The sequence below is a fragment of the Gracilinanus agilis genome, unplaced genomic scaffold, assembly GCF_016433145.1.
Source record: "Gracilinanus agilis isolate LMUSP501 unplaced genomic scaffold, AgileGrace unplaced_scaffold49486, whole genome shotgun sequence".
NCBI lineage: Eukaryota > Metazoa > Chordata > Mammalia > Didelphimorphia > Didelphidae > Gracilinanus > Gracilinanus agilis.
In genome coordinates this window covers 1-7,900 of record NW_025384117.1, presented here as the reverse complement: position 1 = coordinate 7,900, position 7,900 = coordinate 1, and the positions used below count along the sequence as shown (strand labels likewise).

Below are 7,900 nucleotides of genomic sequence, written 5' to 3'. Positions count from 1 at the left end.
ACTCTGTCTGGATGTGTGAGGAACAGCTGAAGAGGCCCAGCAAGGCAAGTGGGGGAGGAGAAGGTGGCCCAAGAGAACCGGCTCCCAAGGGTGTCATTTTGACAGACTTAACCCCGCCGTGTGTTCTGGGCTAGACGAGGCTCATCCCCGGGAGACGTTTGAGCTCCTCCACCGTGCCTAGCTCTGGCTCCACTTGAACTCCAATGACAAGCCGCCGCCCTGGACAATAGACAAGATGGAGACAGACATGGCTGCCACGTTTGGCTCCTGAAAGTAGAAATGGCGATGACAGCTTCTTTCCCCAGAAAAGGCACTCTCTGCTCCTTCTCCTTCTCTCCAGCCCCTCCGCTCTAGCTCGGCTCAGAAGGGGCTAAGTTTAAAAGAGGGCTTTGAATTTCTACCCGTGTGTTCTTGGAGGGAGGAAGAAATCCCAGAGCATAATGGTGCCTTGTGCCTTCAGGATAATTATTACAGAACACTGAAGAAGATGGTGCTGGGGTTCAGCTTAAAAATCACTGCTGTTTTGTTTTGTTTTTTTAATCAACATTTTCTTTTTTGAAGTCACACTGTTCTGATTCTCTTCATTATCCTACATTGGATGTGCCTTGTTGACTTGAGTGTGTGTGTGTGTGTGTGTGTTTATTGAAAGAATAAATTGTTACAGGCTTTTAGTGAAACCAGAAACATTCACCCTCTAATTATATCTATTATTCCATCCCTGTTTCAACCAGCTCGCTTTCTTGTGTTAGAGTATGCTTTCTATTAGCTTACCCCAGCAGTCAAGAATTTCGCATAAATAAAAACTGTACCCTGTTTCCCCCCATTTACATTCACTCCCAGAGTACAGAAAAGGCCCAATCAGCAGGGTTTGTCCCTGTGGAGAGACGCCTAAGCTGGCTCTGCCTCTCTAGTAAGTCCTTTGCCTGCCAATAAGCAGGCTATGTAGGTCTCTGCCTTACCCTCCCTGGGATTATGGGTTGAAAATCCTTAGAACAACCAGGTTTTGAAATGCAGATGCCAAGAGGGCTTGGACCCTGGCTGAGTTGCCATACCAACAACCTTGTCTAATTCCAGGTGCAGGGAAGTGCTTAATGAAGCTTTATGGTAGGGAATAATACACCTTAGTGAGCCTAAGAATGCTGTATGCACTCTGCACTGGGTATTCTGGACACCTGCTAAATTCTAACGAGTGGCTCATCTCCCCCCCTCCCTGCCCCCCAGTGGGATGTCATGTAAGCTCCTGGATGGCAGGAACCTCTCCCCCCACTCCCAGAACGGGGAGTACTTCCCACAGCAGGCATTCGCTACAGATTGATTGAGTCAATATTCAGTAGCATCCATAGAATCCTGAAGGCCCCCTACCTGCCTCCCTTTCCCCACCACCAGATGTGGAGTCAACCTGTGAGGTAGTCACTACAGCCACCCAAAAAACCATCAGGCCAGGCAAGAGTGGGAGTTTGGCTGCTGCACTCCAAACGCGTTGTTTTATTGAAGCAAAATGGCAGTCTCTCCTACCAGGTGCTTGTGCTCATGCTGGCTTGTTTTCCCCTCAGAGCAGAGACCTCCAAAGTCAAAGAAAGTGGAAGACCAGACTCATGACTTGTCAATAATATCTGGATCCCTTTTGGCATTTTATCGGTTTTCTAAAAATCTAATTAGAGGCAGCTTCCCACCTACCCGTCTCCCTCAACCCTGCCTCCCTTCCCCTTCAAATGTTTGCTTCAAGAATTTTCCAGAGATGAAAGAATTTTTCTGGCGATAAGATGTAGCTGTTAGGAGATAGCTTGCTCAGAAATACTTGGGAATTTGAACTCTTCTAGACTTGGTCAGTGGATACATCATCTGTTTTGCTGTCCGGGTCACCTTTGGTAGCAAAAAAAAACCCACTTGCGTTTATGGTCCCCAGAAACATTCAGCACTACCCTTAGGCCACAGCATAAGGAGGAGAATAGGTGAAGGTGCAAAGCAAAATTAATTAAATTATACCAACAGGCTTCTGCCTCGCCAGAACTTCCAGAGCAGCCAGAGGAATGATGGTTGTCTTAGCCCAAAGTGCTCAGATGGGGAAATGATGTGCAATAAGTGTCTGATATCTAGAACATGAAGGGAGTCAACCCAAAACTGGAAGAGCAAGGCCCGTTCTCCAGTCGCCAAGTGATCAAAGGATAGCAACAGTTTTCTCAAGAAGAACTGGAAACTTCAAACAACCCATGAAAATAGGCTCTAAATCACAGCAGATTAAATGCAAACTAAAACTACTCTACAATTTCCCCTCATTCCACAAAAATCGTCAAAGACGATAGAAAATGGGAATGGACAGTGTTAAAAGAACTTTCTGAAGACAGCTACATGCACTGGTGTACTGTGAGTGATCCTATAAAGTTTAATCATAGTGAATATCCGTTTGGGATTATGTTTTTAAAAGAAGGATTAAACTTCAAAACCACTTGACCCTATAATCCCACTCATGGACATAAAAATCAAGAGTAAAAATCATAACTGTCCAGGGTAGTAGCAACTTCATCTCTCAATGTTCTAGGCCAGTGATGGGCAAACTTTTTAAAGAGGGGGCCAAAGGAAAGGAAATGCTCTGTCAGTCTGTTTCTAAGGCAACTCTTTCGAAGTTTCATTGTATTGTCTCCTACTCATCATATTCATCAGATTAGGAATAATGTTGTGGGGCTGGATAGAACATTTCAGGGGGCCGCATCTGGCTCGCAGGCTGGAGTTTGCTCATCACTGTTCTAGGCCATCACTTCTCAGAGCATAGTCTAAGGAGCCCCAAGACCCTTGAAGAGGATCTGAGAGTTCAAAAATGGTTTTCATAATAATACAAAGACATTATTTGCCTAAAAATATCCTTCCCTTTCCCAACTACCTATCCATGTGAGCCTAGATTTTATTCATGTAATTCAATAAAAACAACAGATTACAACAGATTGAATGTAGAAGCAGATATGAGAATCCAGCTGCCTTCTATTAAACCAGACATTAAAATTATTTGGAAAAAATATGTAAAATGGTATCACACAAGACACTCCATTTTTAGCTATTTTTCATAAAAATGTCATATCAATAGATATAATTCACAAAAACAAAAGTTCTTTAATGTCCTTAATTTTGGGGAATTCAGAGGGGACCACCTCCTGCTTAATAAGCCTTTCTAGATTTCTGTTTCACCCCTCTCTTCTGGTTCTCCCTGCACCTCTCTGACCGCTCCGTTCTGGGGCCTCTTTTCTTCTCCCTTCACACTGCTTCCCTTGAGGCTATCTCATGGGCTCCTGTGGATTCATCTCTGCTGAGGATTCTCAGATCATCCTATCTAGCCCTGACCTTTCTGCTGACCTCCAATCTCACATCTCCAGTTTGTAAGCTTAAAAGTGAATATACAGTAACTCCAAGGATGATATTTAATAACATTCATAATAACTTGAATTAAAAGGAATAAAAAGACAAAAGCAAAAGCCTGAGTAAAGCCAGCTTTTCCCAGCCGTACACACAAGAAAAGAGAGCGAGAGGGTGGGGTTACAGCAAACTTTTTTACTACGTAAGGATGCTACAAAGGGAAAAGGATTGTGGGAGATGAAGTCCAAGGGTTCAAGATTTCTAATTACACAAGTTGCCTTTGGACATCTCGAATCCCAAAGGCACTGTAAACCCATCATGTCACAAACTAGATTCATTCTCTCTCTCCTGCCCCTCTTCCTCCCCCTTCATGTTTCTGAGGCCAGAATGAGATTCATCACAAGTTTAACCTGAATATCAGACAGAATTTTTTTTTTTTGTCTTTCAGGAAATATTCAAGATGTCATATTACAGGAAAATTTGGAGAAAGAAGATGAAATACTGGTCTCTTTAGCAGGATTAAAGCAGGTACGTGTTTTTAAATGAAATCATTCCTGTTTTCATGCCCACCGTGTGCATCTTACAGCCCCTTGGGAGGCTCTGGGCTACCTGGCACCAAGAGTCGCTCACCTTGAGGATTTCCTCCGTCCTTCCTTCCTCTCCAGCCAGCTGCCATTACCTGTTGTCCCCTCGGCCATCCCTTGCTCCTCCTCCAGCCAGCTGGCCTTGCCTGTGCCACCCTCTCCCCAGACCCATTTCCCCACATTTAGTGCTCCCTCATCGGCAAACTTGTCTTGCAGGCCTGCTTCATGCCAGGCATCCTGTTCTCCTGTCAGTACTTTTCCTGATGTCAGAATCGATTTCTCTTTGGTCTCTTCACCCCGTATTTGGCTCTTCTAAAACGAATGCCGAGAGGCTACCTTTGCACCCAAATTTAAGGGATCTTTGACGTATTAATGAATGCTGGGCGTCCATAGACAATTCTGGGAAAGGCCTTTGTCCTTGTCTCCAAAGGGGTTCGTGGTGGGGCACCCACGTAAGCCGAAGTCCGGTGGGATGAAGGCCAGGTATGGATGGCCCTCCGAGGACGTGACTGTCAGGGATGCTGACCTCTTTGGTCTTATCGGAGACGGGCTTTAAGAAGAAAACGACTCGTAGCAAGTCTGGTTAAAATGCACTAGACGTGGAGCTGCTGTTTTAACAACACACAAAAACTCACTTAATGTTTTCCTTTCTTTTCCTCCTCTTTCAACAACAGATCAAAGATATCCTCAAAGGTTCCCTTCGCTTCAACCAGAGCCAGCTGGAGGCTGAGGAGAACGAGCAGATCACCATAGCGGATGACCACTACTGTTCGAGCAGTCAGAACAAAGCCTCGGCGGAGGGGGACAAGCAGCCCCTCCAGGCGCCCCATCAGGTACGGGAGGCTCCCTGACGTTGGCTTAGTGCCCTTTCACCGATTTGGCTCAAAGATGTAGAGGATAAAGATGTAACTAAACATTTACAGTAGTCACCTTTTTGTTTCTGCCCTTGGATCCGCGACACAGACCTTGTTTGGCCTGTCCAGACGCAGAGCGCCAGACGTTGCCGCGGCTCGCTGAGCCTCTCCGAGTCCTTCTTGGCACTCCGGTGTCGGAGCTCCTCACAATATGCGTTTGGTCCGGTCTCTGCCCCGCCGGCCCCGTGAGGGATGTCAGGCCGCCACACACTTCTGATCCCACGCAGGATCTGGGCCTGAAATCACAGCTTGAAGGACTGAGGATGCCCAGGAGGGAGGAAGAGACCAGAGAGCGCCTCGGGCCAGCCTGCAGGGTGGGCTGTGGAACAAGGGCAGGAAGAGCCCAGACCACAGAGGTGGGGGAGTGACCAGGGACCCACCAGGATCCGGCCTTGTCTGGACCCCCAGGAATGTGACATGGAACAGCGGGAGACCCCGGGAGGGCTGGGAGTGTCCCAAGAAGCAGGGCGGCAGCCAGTGCAGAGCCAGGGGAGTCCCGGGATGGAGCAAAAGTGAACGAAGGTCATTTTATTCCTGAGACCTCTTAGGGTGGGCACAAGCTCCTTGTGTGCATCTGGTGGGTTTGCGACAGGTATTGAGGAAAAGAACCCCAAGAAGCTGGCCCGACCGCGGCTCTCTTTCTCCCTCTGAAGGGTGTTTCGGCTTCCTGGGAAGCCGGCCTCGTACGCCGAGCAGGGTCTGCGGTGCCGGGAGGGGACGGCGGGAGACTGACAGCTGCAGGAATCCGACCTGCTCCTGGGTCTCGGGCAGCGTGAGACCATCAAACTGGGCCAAGTTACCGGGAAGGTGCCTCTGCCATGGTACCGGCTTGGGAAGGAAGCGCCATAAACACGTGGCCTGAAGCGGTTTCTACAGTCACCTGGTGATCCGGACACGGCGACAGCCACACAGTCATTCTCTATTATTTCCTGTTTCTCTACATCATTCCTCCCTGCCATGGTGAACTCCTCGCGGCCAGGGGCCGGCCTGTGTTTCCTTCTGCATCTCTGACCCTCTGCGTGGCTCTGGTGTGTGGGGAGAGGATGGACAATCAGTGTGTATGGACAGATGGATTCCCGGGTTCTGTCCGCTGCTCCTTCCTGTTTCCAGCCTGTTGGTGTCCTTCGTTGTCTCTGCAGCACAGACAGAGCCGTCCAGCGTGCCCGGACGGCGCAGTGAGCGACGGCTCTGCATGGACGAGCGTCGGCGTTGGGGCGATGCTAGGCGGCGATGACACAGGAACGGAAGGACCCACCCGGGACAAACTTCTCTCTCTCCCCTTTGGCCAGCCTTCGTTCCCTGCCAAGAGTTCTGCCGGGTTTTTCTTTCCTTCCTGTGACTTGCTGGAAGCGGCCAAAGGCCGGATATGGGAGGGACGGAGTGACGGGCCTTTGGGGCTCCCCTGGATGCACTCGACCTGTTAGTCAGGGCAGGGAGAGGCTGGAGGGGCCTGGATGGATAGACGGACAAGCCGGGGAGATAGATCGATGGATGGATTTTAATAGAATTGGTTTTTACATGTTTTATTTTCAAACGTGAAGCTCCTCCCCATTGAACCTCCCAGGGCAGACCTTCACCTCCATCGCACCGCGCCTCCTCCCACGGACGGTGTGGCCGTCTCTGCCGCGTTGGGGCCCGTCTACACGGGCAGAGACCTTCCTCGCCGGCCATTCCTCCACGGAGGAAATCTCAGGGCCAGATGGGAGAAAGCTGAAAACTATAAACCTTCCCGCTACGTGCCATGATTTTAAGAGAAAAGAGCGTGGATCGGCGTCCCTGCTGTGCTGGAAATACCGCGGGAAGCTCGTGCCCTTCCGTTTCTGGTTAAGCCTCTAAGCCGGATTCTTAGCACGGGGGCGACATTCCATCTTTACTTCAGCACAATCAGCTTCCTTTGTCATGCTCCGGATTGATTTTTGTCCACTTAAACGTTCTGAGAAGAGGCCGGACTGTGTCCTGGTCATCGTCCTCCCAGCCCTGCTCGGCCCATTCCTTCCCCAGTTCTGGTCTGGATCCCGTCAGGACTCGCCGCGCTGCTTTGGCCGGTCACTCGCCCTCGTCGCCGTCCTTTTCTTCTCTCTAGAATGAGGTTCTCTCGAGTTTTCTGCAGCCTTTTCTAGCTCTAAAATGCAGAGATTTGGGGCCGCTTCATCCGTTTAACCAAAAAGATGGCAGCGAAGCCAAGGAGACGAGGCGGGAAACGCACCGTATAAGTGCTGCTAAAATCAGAATGACCCCGACACGCTCAGCCCGTCCCTCGAACCCTCAGAGTAGGAAGGGCTGCCCGAAGGAGGCCGCGGCCCTCGGGGGGCCTAGAATCGGGGTGGCGGAGGCGCCGGGGCTCCCGGCCGGGCTTCTCTTGGCTAACTGCTCCTTGTGCTTTGCTTCCACAGAGCCGGTCCGGCGTGCCCGCGAGTTCGGACGACTATATCCTGGTGTCCAAAGAGGACGAGGAAGGCAACGGGAACGGAGCGTCCGGCCAGGCAGCGTCTCTCCGGGCTGCTCACAAGGGCCCGGCAGGGAAGCCCGAGAGGCTGTCCCGATCCTCCCTGGTGTTCTCCGACCCCCTGACGGGCACCGTGTCCTCCGGCCACCTGAGCTCGAGCCCCGACGACGACGACAGCAGCAACAACAGCAAAGATTCCGACTTCACCATTGTGAGCCCCCTGGACCTCTGAGCACGCCATTCGAGGCCTCCCCTGCCCGCCAGGTCCCCGCTAAAGCCTACACCGTCATTCTGAGCACCCATGTGGTGAGATCCGTCCTTTGGGCCCCCCCAGAACACAAATTTAGGGGCTTTGGCACCCCCATCTCGAAGCTGTCCCAGGCCTTCTTCTGGAGTCAGGCAGACCCCCAAGGGCAGCTCCAGGCGCTCCATCCGCCCCATTTGATTTGCCAACATCCCCAGAGACAGCTGGGAAGGCTGTTGCTGCTGCTGCTGCAGGCTCCTCCTCCTCCTCCTCCTCTTCCTCTTCCTCCTCCTCTTCTTCCTCTTCTTTCTCCTCTTCCTCCTCCTCCTCCTCCTCCTCCTCCTCTTCTTCTTCCCCCTCCTCCTCC

General features: G+C 50.9%; 1 long non-coding RNA gene across 1 annotated transcript; it reads left to right on the top strand.

The window, feature by feature from the left end:
- The first annotated feature begins 3,792 nt into the window (after positions 1–3,792).
- Positions 3,793–7,300, top strand: LOC123255623. The gene is made up of 3 exons (XR_006506780.1): positions 3,793–3,873; positions 4,604–4,762; positions 7,237–7,300. It is a non-coding gene; the product is annotated as an uncharacterized LOC123255623 (long non-coding RNA).
- The last annotated feature ends 600 nt before the right edge of the window (positions 7,301–7,900 follow it).